Here is a 16382-nt window from a genome sequence, read left to right as displayed (position 1 = left end):
TTATTTTCCATCAATTTTCCTGTCTGCCATCTTGAATTAAATTCAGTTTTTTTCAGAACTACAAATTTTGTCCAATTTTGTCCAGAATATGATCAGATGATATTTGGACTGAGCCGCACAAAAATGAATGAAAAGATTTTTGATATTCACTACCATTCCCAAGAGATACCTCTCCGAAGTCGACTGCCTGTGTTTGCTGTTTTATGCTAGTTAGCTTAGCATGCTAATAGCAGAGGTGTAAAGTCCAGGGGTCAGAAAGTAAAAGTCCTGCCATATGTCTATTCCACACATGAACTCAGCCAGCTGATTTCACTAATTAGTTCTATCTCCTGGCTGAAAAACTGTGCTAATTAACAAATCCAGGTGATTGGAACAAAATACTGAGGAGGAATTTTACTTTCTGAACCTGGACTTTACACCTCTGGCTAATAGGTTAAAATGCTAACTAGTTGCCATTCATTCTAATGGTGATTTTGGCTATATAGGTTAAACAATTTACATTAGAGGCCAAGTTATCTTAGCATGCCTAATTGGTTAATATGTTAACTAATGCTTTTGTGTGCTCATTCTTGCCTTGGAAGCTCTCCTCTGCAGCTTGGTGACTGTGCGCGAACTGAGCGGTGCACCGTGATGAGCAACAAGGCCCAAACTTTTCAGGTTGTGGGTTCGACTTCCATGTGGGACATGTCCAGATCACAAGAGGCACTCTGGCCAGAAATGGTGCAGAACTTTCTTATGTTCCAGACATTACATATTCAGAATTATCTAATCTGAACTTATTAAATATAACATGCAGTGCATTTATATACAAAATCTTAATTTTGAGTTCATTCTCACTTGAACTATACTGAACTTCAGCAACTAAGTGAACGCATGTCTTCTGAGTGACACATTATGAATCCCATATGGTGCAATGTCCAAATTGTTACTGATATGCCATGTACATTCAAGAGTTTATTTGTATTTTTATTTATTTTTAATCTTTTAGTTATCTTAGGATGGGTATGACGACTTTTTAGACTTTCAAAATTCTGAAAATCAACACTGCAATAAAAACTGTGGATAAGAAGTTTGCAGAATGGATAGATGAATGGAATATCAAACTATACTTCATAGAAGCTATAGAATAAAGAACTATAGAACAATTCAAAAGTAACAATTAAAACCAAAGTTGCTACATTTCACATCTTTATTACAATGAGGCCTACGTTTTTATACTTTTAGGACCAAATGTCATTTAATTACTTAAGATTTAATTACTTAAGTATTTTATTTAGGTTTGAAGAATGCTTGATCAAATCCAGTTTGTAGCAAGAGTTTGTGCCATGCTATGTGAATTGTGCATAATGTTCCTTAAATAAATCTTACATCCAAAAATATCAAATGTCCATTAAGGGCTTGGCCCCGTAGTTGCTGCATGCAGCTATATTTTAAATTAGTGCTGTTATGGGGTTTTGGTTGTGAACAACTCAATGAATCTGTTGAGTGAATAATTTAAAGAATCACTCATAAAACTCAAAAAGATACTTGCGTCACTTGTCACCATCCACGACTGCACATACTGTATAATCACCAAATGAATGAGTAAACAAATCTGAACGAGTCTTTTTAGTCAGCTGAATCAATCCCCTCTTCACTGAGAGGATTCAATTTTATGGCCCCTGAACCAAATCAACTATCACTGTTAGAGTAGGCCAAAACCCAGAAACAAGTTAGCTTTACAGTTCCATCATCCTGAAGTCAATGGGTTCTTTGAATATGATTTGGTTAAATGCCTGAAATAATGTCTGTGGTTAACAAACCCACGTTTTATTCTACAACATGTTATTCTACATCAGCAATTTCCCCCCTTTGATTTTATTAAACCTTTTACTTGACTTGAAAAAGGTGGTCGCTAACAAGTGGCTGAATGGGACACTACAAACTGGTTGTCTGGGAATTAAACATCACCATGCTGAACTATTCACTTTTTTCAGCCTTACTGAGTTTATAATCACTCTTGCATACTATTCGAACTCAAACTTTCAGAGAAAATATTTTTTAATTAAAGGGGACATATCATGCTAAATGCACTTTTTTAGCCCTTAAATGCATTTTGTTGTATATTTGGAGTGTTTAGAAGTACAGAAAATATGAAATTATTCTCTTCAGGTGCTTCGTTGATATCTTTATATTCTGTTTTGGTCATATTTTTCAACCTGTTCCGATTTTTCTGTTATCTATGACGTTTTTTGAACTATTACGTCACAGTATTTGCAGCGGAACTGCCAAATAAGGACATTGACTTCCGGCCCAACACTTCGAGCAATCCGCCATTTTTATTTCTCGCTGCAATTTTGTAGTCCAAGCTAAAGGATGCAGAAGTTACGAGAGGGTAAGTTAAAATGTTCGGTTGTTGGATGTAGTAACCCACACGCTTCATTACACCGTTTAATGTAGATGAACTGCCGCGCTTGTTACAGGACGCATGTTTAACTGAAAGAACGAGCAGAGAGAGAGACCCGGTCGCGCGCGCGCTCACTCTCTCTCTTCAGAGCCAGGCGAAAGTGTAAACAAGAAATCACCGTCTCCAAACTAGACGCTGTCTTGCTCTCTCTCCCTCGCACATATTAATCAAAATAAATCGACACGGTGGTAAAAGGTCGGAAGACCAAAGTTTCATTATACAGTACACACCATTGCGATACATCCATATGAAGACGTTGTTCTACAGGTTCGTCGTCTTCATTTTAATCTCGCTCCTGCTCCGACTCTGGCTCGAACATGTAAGGCTGGCTGGACAAGTCTTCCGTTGTTGACATTTTGTTAATAACGTGTGAATAAAAAGTTTCTGTGCCGCTAGATAATCGTATCTCTGCTATCAAACTACAAAAATGGCCGAACGGGGTGGAGTTGAACCGAGTATGGGCGGGGTATGAAGTGTCAATTGTATTTAAAGAGACCGCACCAAAACGAGTTGCTCTCAGACGCACATCAGAAAAGGGGTAGAAAAGGGGGCTGTGGAGCTATAATAATGAGGAATTCATACCCAAGCATTGCAGTTCCGCTTTATATAGACTACAAATGTATGATTTATATGTAAAAAGGAACAATTTAAAAGCATGATATGTCTCCTTTAAAGAGCTGTCAGAAGCGAAGCTTAATGGTGGTTACATTAAAGTCATGCAACCGTGGTGTAGTTGGTCTGTAGCCCATGTTTAGCTTTTTACTTCTGCCGATTGTAATAAGGCATCAAAATTCATAAAAAAGTTGTGTAAATTTGTGAAGATTATCATGATGAACAAAACGTGTAAGAATTATAAACTTTTGTTGGTTACAGACATTATTCTATTGTGTTTTTGTTGACGTAATCAGAGTGATGCTAACCTCCGTGTTGGCTTACAAAAATACATCACAGCACTCTATGTTTTGCAGCCTTTCCATATAAAAACACCTTCAGAATCAGTGACTCAGAAATGAGGGAGACAAATTGAGAGAAGACAAAACAGGAGAGTGAAAGATCAAAAGAGCCGACTACTCCTCCTCCTACCCTCTCCTCGTTTGAAGTTGTCAGGAGGGGCAGTGTTTAGCTCTGCCTTTAGCAGCACGGGGCACAGGACAAAGCACCAGGTGTACAGACGAGAGAAAAGTGTGCAAACGCGTGTGTGTATGTGCGCACCCATACGCCCAACCACTCTGCTGCGAGTCTTGAGTAAACAAGATCTACCCATCAAGGCTGCGGAGTGTTTATACACCATTCCATAAAAGCCTGTGAAAGTATAATCACCCACAGTAGGGGTTTTTGATGAGGAAGCGTTCAGATTTGCACCTCGGGTCTGAAAAGAGTGTTACCCTTTCAAGTTGCTCAGTATTGGAACGGCCTTCATTTGTGAAGTTCTACATATGCTCTGTCACTTGCATAGATGCTGTTAAAATATATTTGGCTAATTTGACAATTACCGATAAGAGTATAGTCTCCTCAGCTCAGTTTAACAGTTTTTATCAAGTTTAAATACATTTTTCCCTTCAAATAAATGCAGAAGCATTAAGAAAGCATGGTTACACAAAAAAGACAGAGGCTGAATTTCGGATTAGCATGCTACTAGCATCCGGAAACTCTCCATTCCACAAAAAAAGTGTGTTCTACACAGAAAAAAAAAAATGGTTCTTTTAAGAACTGTTCACAAGGTTCTTTAGATAAGTGAAAATGGTTCTTTATTAGCATTGCTGTGTAAATTCCTTTATTTTTAAGAGTGTAGCACATTACTCTTAATATTATTATTATTATTATAGGTAGAGTATGAGTAGCATGGTGCCATCCAATTCTAAATCTTTTTTTTTTCAGTCAGTGGCAGACCTGTTTGAAAACAGTCATTTTTGCTTTTACTTTTGGTGATGCTAGTTGTGCATAAATTATAATTTTGAATATTGTGGTGACAAATGAGCAAAAATCAAAATTAATTCACCCTTGTGTTACCTAACAGAGGTTGAGAGAGTCTGTTCACACATCTTACGACTGAAATATAAACAAGAAGCCATCTGGGCACTTATGTCAGGTTCACTTTCTCTTACGCAGACAGAACGTTGACATCTGTGTTCTGTAACTTTTAAGCCGTGCATTTACATGTACCAAGAACAATGCCCAGCTACGTGCGTTGCTATACAGGTCATGTGAGTGTCAATAGAACATGACTTAAACCTGCCTAATGACTAAAACACACTTTAACTCTAATCAGATGCAAACAAAAGCTATGCTTCCAAGAAAAAAAAAAAAAAAAAAGTAGCCTATTTCCATGCCAAGGGTTTAAGAGAATGGGAGAGTTATTCAGTCAAATGACTTTTTGATACACATATAGGATGCACTGATATTAAGATTCTGCCTGATAATAAATAGGCCAATAATGATTTTCACATTACAGATGATAACTTAGAAATGCCTAATATTAAAATCTATACTATTTTGTCTAAATTAAAATAAAACACTAAAATAAAATGAATTGTTTTAAATGCTACTAAGTATAGGCATCACAATAGGCTATTTTAACGTATAGTGTGAAAAACAGATATTCATATTGAGATTTATTAAATAAGACATGTAGTGTTTTTTAACTAACTTGAACATTGATCAAAAGTGACAGTAAAGACTTTAACATTGTTACAAAAAATGCATATTTCAAATAAATGCTGTCGTTTTGAACATTCTATTCAAAGACTCCTGAAAAAAAAGTATTACCATTTCCACAAAAATATTAAGCAGCACAACAGTTTTCAACATTGATAATATGAAATGTTTCTTAAGCACCAATAAATATTAGAATGATTTCTGAAGGATTATGTGACACTGAGGACTAGAGTAATGGCTGGTGATAACTGTGCCAAGAATGTATTAAATAAATGTGTTTCTATTGTAGATTACAATGAAAAGATTTTATGAAAAATTGCATGAAAATGTTTGAAGACAAATGAATAACCTACTTTCTATGCAACAGCATTAAAGATGAAGTCAAGCAAGATAGCATCACATAACACACACACACAACCACACAAGTACACACCCTCCAACAGGCCTCAGGGCTGAGAGCTGTCTGAGCCACTGCTCACCCTGAAAAACAGGCTGATCAGGAGAGAACAAAAATCATGGGAAGACTAAACAAGTCCTTTAAAGATCGTCTGAGACGGGACAACACGAACACCAAACCCCTTCTCTGAGGAACCAGAGGAGACCCCATTCATTCATCTCCGCCTGTGACCGACCGGGCAGGACAGCAGTCCCCCCACCATAACATTTACTCACCCGCAACGGCTGTAGCATCAACTCTGTCCCACTTTAAACAGCCTGCTGAGAGGAGACACACAGTGAAAACGTCTCAGTGCTGTCAAGATTATCTCAAGACTAAAGCCTCTTTCTCTTTTGTTAAGCAGGGTGAGTGGTGGTTTGGAGTGGAGAGATGTAAAAATAATAGAGCTACTGTTTAAAAAGGGAACTCTCCAGCCATGAGAAGAGAGGGGGACGAACAACCGAGGGAGAGACAGAGAGTTCAAGTAAGAGGAAGCAGAAACAGAAAAACAGATGGGAAGATAAAAGCTATCAGAGATGGTCAAGGTGACAGTTTGTAACTGTTCATGCCCAGAACATCAGTTAAAAGCAGTGGTTCTCAAGTTTTCCACGCAGCAGACCACTTAAACGGCAAAACAACAATTGTGGACAATCTAACAGCCAAAAATTTAAGAAAACTACCCCAACTACCTCAAAACAATTATCTACACCATAATTATTAATAATTAATTGTTATCCTTTGATTAACCAGCTGAATAGCGATGCTTTTGGTTTTTAATGTTTTTGAAAGAAGTCTCAACAAGGGGGCCTTTATTTGATTAAAAATACAGTAAAACAGTAATATTGTGAAATATTATTACAATTTAAAACAACTACTTTCTATATTTTAATATATTTGAAAATGTAATTTATTCCTGTGATGGCAAAGCTGAATTTTCAGCATCAATACTCCAGTCTTCAGTGTCACATGATCCTTCAGAAATCATTCTAATATGCTGATATGCTGGTCAAGAAACATTTCTTAATTCTTCTTATTATCAATACTGAAAATCACGGGGCTCTTAAAATTTTTTGAAAGTTGAAAAGAACTGAAAGATAAAAAGAACAGCATTTTTTTTTAAATATGTATTTCAACTTTATTTCAATTAAAGTCCACTCGTTGACATGTTTGGTTACAAGGTAGTTTGTGACGTCAGAAACACCAGCGATTTCAATCCGCGTTTTTGAGACCAGTGATTCAGTGATTTTTGGTTCACTGCAGTTAAGGAGAAAATACTCAGCAATGGTGTTGAATTTGCACATAGTTTGTCTTAGGCATATTAAGAACACCACATAGACATATAAACAACATTAAAAACTTGATTTTCACCACATTTAACAGTGTTTTTAATAGTTTTGGTTAATGATAATAACCCTGATATACACCCAGGAAAGTAATTTTCCTTAGAAAGCAGAACTAATGAATGTTTCCATACAGGTTTTCCAAACACTACCCCCAACTTTCAAGGGAAATCAAGCTATCAATAATTTCGATTTGTGTAGGCAACTCACTTGACCTTATACATAAAAATACACATCGCAGAAATTGTTCATAAATCCATTCTTAAACCGTCCCATTGAGTTGAAATGAGACAATTTACTGAAGAATGGTGTCACATACATTCACACAAAAACCCATTCTACTCACATTTCATGAATAAGTCACAGTGTGCAGCAAAGACGGAGTGGAAATCTTACTTGCAGAAGTCCGAGTCAATCTGTCCATCCACTGTCACACAGTACCACTCAGGGCTGTCCGAACACCGCCTGTATCTGACTGACTCAAACACTGACTTCACCCATCAGCAACTGATTTGTGCATGTCACCTCTATAATGCGTGTGTGTCTAATGTGTCTGTGCCACTACTGTCAGAAAATAACCAAAGAATGACTCATAAACAACACACACCTCTCATATGACTAGTCAAATGAAACGGAGTCTTCTAATATATCAGCAGCATCTTCAAAACAACACATCTTTGTATTTTTCCTTTCTATAATATTTACTAATGAATACCATTCCTCCTCCAGCAAACAAGCAAACGGATACAGCTTCATGGAAATATACTCCAGGGTCAGGTCTCTAATTTTTCCGTATCCATCTCTATAATGCTGACAAGCGCCTCCTAATTCTTCCTATAAATATTCATTTGAAATTAGAAAACCATCTATTATATACCAATTCTGTTGCCTGCTGCTGCATAATTGGTCTGCCCGTTTCTTGTAAGTATACACACACAGTTTTCTAATCAGCTCTTTAAAGTCTCCAAATGAAAATCCCTCCCACTGTGCGAAACTCATTTACATCCCTTTATAAAATGTTTACTAATGCAGCAAAATTTTAATAAGGTTTAAAAATGTCATGCTTCCATCTAAATGACACCGGTAGTAGACTGCACTGTTATTTAAACATTCAAATGAGTTTCAAACGTTCATTCGTCTCAGCACGTACACCAGACATCGGTGCCCTGATGCAGGGACGGAGAGGACGTCCATGTTTGACAATAGCAGAGGAGGATGTTTGATCTGTGTCATATCAGAACAGCGAGCAATTGTTAGTCACACACAGCTTTCAGCCTGAACTCTACCCCATGGAACAAAATGTTATGGGCAATAACCTAGAAATTACCAGTGTTAAAGGAGACATATCATGCTTTTAAATTGTTCCTTTTTACATATAAATCATACATTTGTAGTCTATATAAAGCGGAACTGCAATGCTTGGGTCTGAATTCCTCATTATTATAGCTCCACAGGCCCCTTTTCTACCCCTTTTCTGATGTGCGTCTGAGAGCAACTCGTTTTGGTGCGGTCTCTTTAAATACAATTGAGACACTTCATACCCCGCCCACACTCAGTTCAACTCCACCCCGTTCGGCCATTTTTGTAGTTTGATAGCAGAGATACGATTATCTAGCGGCACAGAAACTTTTTATTCACACGTTATTAACAAAATGTCAACAACGGAAGACTTGTCCAGCCAGCCTTAGGCTACATGTTCGAGCCAGAGTCGGAGCAGGAGCGAGATGAAAATGAAGACGACGAACCTGTAGAACAACGTCTTCGTATGGATGTATCGCAATGGTGTGTACTGTATTTACACATGAAACTTTGGTCTTCCGACCTTTTACCACCGTGTCGATTTATTTTGATTAATATGTGCGAGGGAGAGAGAGCAAGGCGTCTAATTTGGAGACGGTGATGTCTTGTTTACACTTTCGCCTGGCTCTGACTTTCAGTTAAACATGCGTCCTGTAACAAGCGCGGCAGTTCATCTACATTAAACGGTGTAATGAAGCGTGTGGGTTACTACATCCAACAACCGAACATTTTAACTTACCCTCTCGTAACTTCTGCATCCTTTAGCTTGGACTACAAAATTGCAGCGAGAAATAAAAATGGCGGATTGCTCGAAGTGTTGGGCCGGAAGTCAATGTCCTTATTTGGCAGTTCCGCTGCATTTTGTCTAAATGAAGAGGGGGGAGGGGGGACATTACAACACTACATCAGATAACATTAACCATTTTAAATTATATAACTTCAGTATAAGTGTACAGTACGAAAAGTGTAGGGTTAGGGTTATATATTATAGATACGGCTGCACGATATATCTAAATTATTGAAATATAGCAATATATAATAATCGGGATATGCATATTACAATGGCTTACGATAACTGAATGATTTTAATACTTCAAAAGATTACAAAAAACGACTATTACATACAATATGTGACATGCTTAATGTTATTAGGCACAATTAAGTGAAGTAGGGCCGCCACAAGTGCACAGGACTGCTCGTAACCCCGATTTTAGTTATTTTCCGCAGCTTACAGTTATAATAAAAAATATTCAACCCCCATTAAAAAAACAGGTTTATTGGCTAAAGTTACAGACTTTCAGCTGTTTGCAATGAACGAATCAAACAAAAGTAATTGAAATAGTTCAACAACAAATGTGGTTTCCCCAAATTAATTCAACCCTTTCATGGCAAGCATCTTTAGTAGGCTACTTAGTAGAACACCCTTTTGCTCTTATGACCTGCTGCAAACAAGATGTATAACCAGACACCAGCTTCTGGCAGCGTTTCTGAGGAATCTTAGCCCATTCCTCATGAGAAATGGCCTCCAGTTTGGTAATATTCTTGGGTTTGCGTGCTGCAACCACTGCCTTCTTTGGGGTTCAAGTCAGGTGACTGTGATGGCCACTGTAGAATCTTCCAGGATGACTTCTGCAACCAAGCCTTGGTGGAATTTGAGGTATGCTTAATGAGGATCATTGTCCTGTTGGCTTCAGCTTCCTCACTGACGGCATGACATTGTCTCCTAGGATTTCCTGATACAATGAATCCATCTTGCCTTGCACATGCTGCCGGTTTCTAGTGCCAGATGATGCAAAGCAGCCCCAGAGCATCACCGAGCACCACCATGCTTAACTGTAGAGAGAGTGTTCTTTTCAGCATATGCTTCATTCTTCTTCCTCCAGACATACTGCTGATCCATGGGGCCGAAAAGTTACAATTTTGTTTCATCGATCCATAGAACAGAATTCCAAAACTTCTGTGGCTTATTTATATGATTTTGAGCACTTTTCTGTAGTGGTGTACGTCTTGGAGTTCTGGCATGGCATGAGTTTAATATAGGGTTATTCCGATACTAGTATCGGAAATGCCACAGATACCACAAAAAATGCTGTTTCCACAAGTAACCACTGTTTAGAGCAGCGAAGTGAAGCACTTGTGAAGTGACGGCTAGTAACAGCAGACAAACGGCTAGCATTGACATCAGCGACAACCCACCTGTCACTCAAGTGGCCACACCCTTAAATGCAGAAATTTAAATATTAATCAACTAAACGGATGAGTTATAAAAAAATTCACCCCCCTCACAGTTGTTATGAAGGGCAAAATTAGCTGTATAGACCAAAGCCACATAGAGATCCAGGCTGTAAACATGTTTTTTTTTCTGCTGTAAAGTTGGTAATTTTAACATGGGGAGATACAGATTTGACTCACTTCTGCAGCCAGCCCAAGCGGCCAGTTAATGAATTGCAGTTTAACTCACTTCCGTGTTGGTTTCAAGAGAGAGAAGGGGAGGTTGCCGCTTGGTTGCCACCAAGTCTTGCTATGGGTCTTTTGCAGTCACTCGAGGGTTTTCCTGAACCTGCCTTCTCAGGTTGCAGCCGTTGATAGCTTCCTTTTTCTGCCCCGTCCAGGTAGTGTAACCACTGTTGCTTTAACTTTGAACTTGCGAACTATGCTTCCAACTTTGTCTCTAGGAACATTAAGTGCCTTCACCATCTTTTTGTATCCTGTTCCTTGTTTGTGAAGGGCGATGATATCTTCTCTTAACTTTTTGGACCATTTTTTTGACTTAGCCATATTTCCAACATGCAGTGAAACGTGACACTCAACAAACCTAGCCAGTTCAAGGCAAGCACACCTGGTGCAACTAATGAAGACCTTGATTAGTCGCATCAGGTGTGCTTAAGACAACACCGGTTTTGGAGATTTGTGCTGTTGTGAGGGATTCTATTCAGGGGGAATAGTTTGAATAATTTTGAGACTGCAGAAGTCATTCAAAGTTGCATTTTAAGTTGAACTTGGGGAAACCACTTGAAACATTTGTTGTGTTGAGCTATTTCAATTACTTTTGTTTGATTTGTTCAACAGCTGAAAGTCTATAAATGTTGCCAATAAACCTGATTTGCAACGGGGGGTTCGATTACAACTTTATGTGGCCAAAATACATACAAAATTGTCAAAATGCTGTCTTGGTGAGTGTTCATGTAAACAGTCTGTTATGTCTTGCGTGGAGTAAACAGTTCAGAAAGAAAGTGATTGTGTGACAATATTGGGTGCAGCTTTTAAAGTGACAGCATCCTAATAAACCTGCTTCCGTCTGTGTGCTTAATTTTAATCAAACAACAAAAGACAAAAATCAATCACTGCTCTTGACTAAATAACTATCTTAATACGACTTAATAAGAATCAGTGTCTATTTAATTCATACAATGAAGACTAGGCTAAGCAGTTTTATTTTTTACATTTGATTAGTCAATTTATGCTGTTAAATAAACTTAATGTAGCCCTACCTGAAACCCTAAACCCTCTGGTTTACCCTGATGTTAAAATGACACTTACTTTTTATGTCATGCTACAGCAAAACACTGCTGTTTACTTTGAGAAGTTGTAGGGATGCTTTTTTCTCACAAAATGAATGTGAAACAAGTATGTTGGTTTTGGATGGATTTATTTATTTATTTATTTATTTATATAAATAAATAAATAAATAAATACATTTTATTTATTTATTTATTTATATAAATAAATAAATATTATATATATATATATATATATATACACACACACACACACACATATATATATTAATATTAATTAATACATTTAGCAAAATCTATTATATGAAAACAGAAACTATAAGGTACAGTTATACAAATATTAATTATTAATAGTATTTAATATTTTTAATAATAATAAACACCAACCTGGTGTTCAAAGCTATATTTTGGTAACCAACTATAAGACAGATTGTTTCGTTTTTTTGTATTGTTTACAAAATACTTTATATAAACAACGCAAACAAATGAAAAATATTCTTGAGATCTACGGCAGAAAGGAACTGAGTTAATTAAGAAGGGAATAAAGTTAACTGTTTCTCATACAGAACAAATCACATAGCTTTAGAAAACAACATGCAGAATGACTCATATGGACCATTTATATCATTTCACTTTCACATGGAAAAAAGCAAGAACATTTTGCTTAATATCTCCATTTGTGTTGTGTTCCACATAAGAAAGAAAGTCATGGTTTGGAAGGACACGAGGGTGAGTAAAATTGTTCCTTTAAACACATAACCACCAAGCCAACCCACACTGTACAAGAGTTAGATCAGGTTGTCCTGTCAACATACTAAAACCAAAAGTCACAAATATGCACACATGCAACATCCTTGGTCATCAGAACACACCACATAAAGCTCTAACACTGCAACAGGATGGAACCTCCCACATAGACCTCTGGTAGCTATGGAAACCTCCTCTCCGAGTGATGTCACCCTGATATTGCATCATAACCCCATGGGCTAATTGGGTCGCTTCTCTCAGGTCCTGTGAACCGAGCGGGAGAAACTGAATAAAACAGACAGAGAGGGAGATGGGAGCTTTGGTGGTGGAGAAGCTTGAAATTGACTGACCAAGAGGAGAACCCACAGACGCTATTAATAGCCTTTCAGCCTCTTCAGTCACCAGAGCAAAAGCCATATGTGTGCAAAGCAACACACACAGACCGCTTATGGATGAGAGAGAGACAGATGGAGGTGTCAGAGTCAGACTGATGAGAGATCAAGAGAGGGACAGGTACAGAGCCAGCCATGTCCCCCATTGCAAAGCACGACTCATTTCCATAAATTAATTCCTTCAGTTTGTTTCAGATAAATAAATGACTGAGCAGATCTTTTATACTGTATCTTCATGTGGTTCCTGACATCCCAGTGTTGCATATTGCATGTTCTACAACATTCCTATAGACTAAGCATGTTTTGTTGTTAATTACAGTTTTTCAATTAAGTTTAATGTTAATTAAGGCTGTTTAATCTGATTTTATGTGTCAATTTGTTGCAGTCATGAATCAGCCCATAAAAACAAAGTAGTTAAGAGTAGCCTATACTATAATATCTAATTTGAATTTACATTAAACTGTACTAAAATGTAGCTCTTGGTTAATGTCATTGTATTACTAGGAATTCCCCTCTTAAACTTATTTTAAACTTAATTTAAAAAAGAATTTGAAATAATGTGGATTTACAGCTTCAATAAAAGCATTATACAACTGATTAACAACCATGTAGCTCACAAGTCTGTTAAAGATTTATATTGTCGTTAAAAATCAGTTTGCCTACAAGGAGAAAATAAGAATCGCTCTTGGGTCCCATTGAATTCTGCTATGGGATACAATCTTACACAACAATGGTTCAGCAAAGTCAGCTGTCAAACCAGGGCTGCGTTTCTCAAAAGCACCATGAGACAAGTTGATCATAGAGACCATTGGTGCCAATCGGCTATACGATCTACGCAGGCTTATGATGCTTTTGAGAAAAGCAGCCCAGATGATATCATTCAGAGTAGGAAAACCTGAAAGAGTCAGTTCTCAGTATAATTCATGAGTAAGGGAACACTTAAATTGGAACACTGCAAAGACGGTTCTCAGTGAGTCAGAGAGTTGTTAAGACACTACAAGTTGAACCTATCTGAAAGAGGCGATTCTCAATTCAATTAGTCAGTGAGCTCATTCAAAAACCATTTGGACCGATTCAGTCAGATTCATTAATGAATCGTTCATCCGATTCATCGACTAAAGAACGATTAGTTCACGAATCAGACAATCACAAAATAAGTATCACCCATTGCTAAATTCTCAGTTGAGTCATTGAGTTGATTCGATAAAGGCTCGATTCAATAACGAATCAATCGGCCCGGTTCTCTAAACCGCTTCATTTAAAAGATTCGGCTAAAAGGAAGGATTCATTTACAAATCAAACATCGCTAAATCACCCATAGCTCCCCTAGTATGACACTCAAAAAAAACACACAGACACAGTCAGTAATACACTGAATGAGCTCTACGCTAATGAAAATACTACACATGAAAGCACAGTGACAGAAGGACACACACAGCTGCGCCACGGCAGAGACAGAGGGCGCATTGTCTGCCCGCAGGACAGTGGACACACACACGTGTACGTGTGCATGCATGCCAACCCAGGTGTCTTTTGTTTTCATTACTTCCAGTTCAGCTGTACTTCGTAAAAAACGTCCATGCAATGGGACAGACTCATGACATTAACCAACAATTGATCTCACACATTCCTGTTTTATCATGGCTGTGTCTGAAAACCTAGTGAACAGCCTACCTAGTCAGGATTTTGGGCATCATAGGCGCCTACAATTGTTACGTTCGTTTTAGGCGCCTAACATGCCATAAATGCTGTGTATGCTGGCAAGCACATTGAGACAGCCCAAACCACAATGCAGTCCAGAATCACTGTTCAAAGATCAGATAGAACTGATCATGCAAAAAAAGAACCAGTCAATAACCGAACCAGGAATCGACTCACCAAAGACAAGACACAAAGGCAAACGGTTTGCATGCAACAATGAACACAAACACTTGCCGAATCAGCGCAAAAATGCATAAATATGACAGGAAAGCACTCACTTGTCAGAAGTGACCCGCTCGTTCCACTTCCACTGGCGGCGGCTCACACACATATACACACACACAGGCGGACGGGAATATGCGCTGCTGTTACTGTAGTGATGTGATGTGGACCGCTGGCTTACAGCCCGCACTCCTGATTTGCTCGAAGAACTGCAGCCATCTTGCTGAAGCCCGTGTGGCAAACCAACCACATGCCTAGACGTAGGAGGGGAGGAACTAGTCGAATTATTCTTACATTTTCCCCTCATCACGTCTTACTTCAGCCAAGAAATGATAAGATTTTTGAACCAATATTTCATAAACCTCTTTATAAATGCATGTTCTTATATATATATATATGTGTTTATTATATAAAATATATTTTTTATGTATTGCTCAATACTATGGTAAACTAATAAATATATAATTGATCATCTACATTTATTCATATACCCTTTAAAAGTTTGGGTAAGTTGTCAATAATTAATGTTTTTGAATGAAGTCTCAATTTATCCGATCAAAACTAGTAAAACACAGTAATATTGTGAAATGTAATTACAATTTAGATTTTCTATTTTAATATATTATAAAATTTAATTTATTTCTGTGATGGCAAAGCTGAATTTTCAGCAGCCAAGTTGAGTGGTTTTATTCTACACTTGCACTTAGAATAGATACTACTGCTTTAATTAATGACATACGCACTTTCATAAAGCTAAAATGTAATCAAGTCCCCGCTCCCTTCATAAATATCACACATGTGATAGAAAGCCTATCCAATAAAAAGGAGTCGTATATTAAAATTTTTAATCAATTTTATTGAGCTTATCGCGTTTCATGCCCCCTGGCATGGTCTCCCAGTCAATTAATTAACTACTGGGAGCAACGGAGCAATAGCGTCCTCTGGCGGATACTTTAGGATGCTTCACATGTCTCCTTCATCCTTGGGAGAAAAGTCTGTCTCACTGACATGCAAAGTTGTCATCCGTGGTCCTTTAATGCTACTCTTTGAAACAATGACCTCATCGTAAAGTCATAAGCTGGGCTGAATGTATAAGACCGTTAAATACTTAATGTGGAAGGATGGAAGAAGCGTTTTTGAACTTTGGGTCCCATTCGTATGAGAGCCCCAGGCTGATTCACTTACTAATTAAAAACAATAACCATACATACAAACACTTGTACGTACGTACGTACACATATATCATTTCATAAAGGACCTTTTTTTCAGACCCTGCAAACTGAGACAAGAACCGAACATGAATCCTACTGCAAAAAGCAATTCATCACAGTTAAACCAGGCATTAATCAGTCTTTCAGGCGATTAATCAGCACTGATGATTTAAGCCTGCACTTCAATAATCAGAGAATCCATTTGTTAGAAGGAAGACAAAAATAGGAGTGATTGTGTACCCTAGGCATGTAGAGAAAGAGATAAGTTGTAATGTGTGGGTGAAATCTGGAATACAGTTTGTCAGCGTTCAGATGAAGAGAACAGGATATTTGTGAATCAGAATGAAGCCCCTGAGAACTGGCCGTAGAAAATGAGCTCTTTGAGTCAGAGTTCTTAAATCACACGTATCTGATA

General features: G+C 37.7%; 2 protein-coding genes across 9 annotated transcripts in view; both read right to left on the bottom strand.

The window, feature by feature from the left end:
* Positions 1-14969, bottom strand: part of LOC311066384 (uncharacterized protein C1orf21 homolog) — a 33075-nt gene extending 18106 nt beyond the window's left edge. Inside the window, exons 1-2 of one of the 5 annotated variants that reach the window (XM_084087567.1) lie at positions 7274-7413; positions 5774-5818 (exon numbers count right to left, since the gene is read on the bottom strand). The gene's annotated coding sequence lies outside the window, so the exon portion shown is untranslated. Of the gene's footprint in view, positions 1-5773; positions 5976-7223; positions 7424-14812 lie in introns of those variants that run through there. The other 4 variants (XM_084087564.1, XM_084087568.1, XM_084087566.1 and 1 more) reach the window with 4 other exon arrangements.
* Positions 14970-15591: 622 nt separating this feature from the next.
* edem3 (ER degradation enhancer, mannosidase alpha-like 3) overlaps positions 15592-16382 on the bottom strand; it is a 13039-nt gene continuing 12248 nt past the window's right edge. For all 4 annotated transcript variants that reach the window (XM_084087879.1, XM_084087880.1, XM_084087881.1 and 1 more), the window contains one exon: positions 15592-16382. This exon is cut by the window's right edge. The gene's annotated coding sequence lies outside the window, so the exon portion shown is untranslated.

The sequence above is a fragment of the Abramis brama genome, assembly GCF_963993115.1.
Source record: "Abramis brama genome assembly, chromosome: 16".
NCBI classification, from domain to species: domain Eukaryota; kingdom Metazoa; phylum Chordata; class Actinopteri; order Cypriniformes; family Leuciscidae; genus Abramis; species Abramis brama.
Note: the sequence above shows the minus strand (reverse complement) of the source record. Positions and strands in the feature narration are given on the sequence as shown.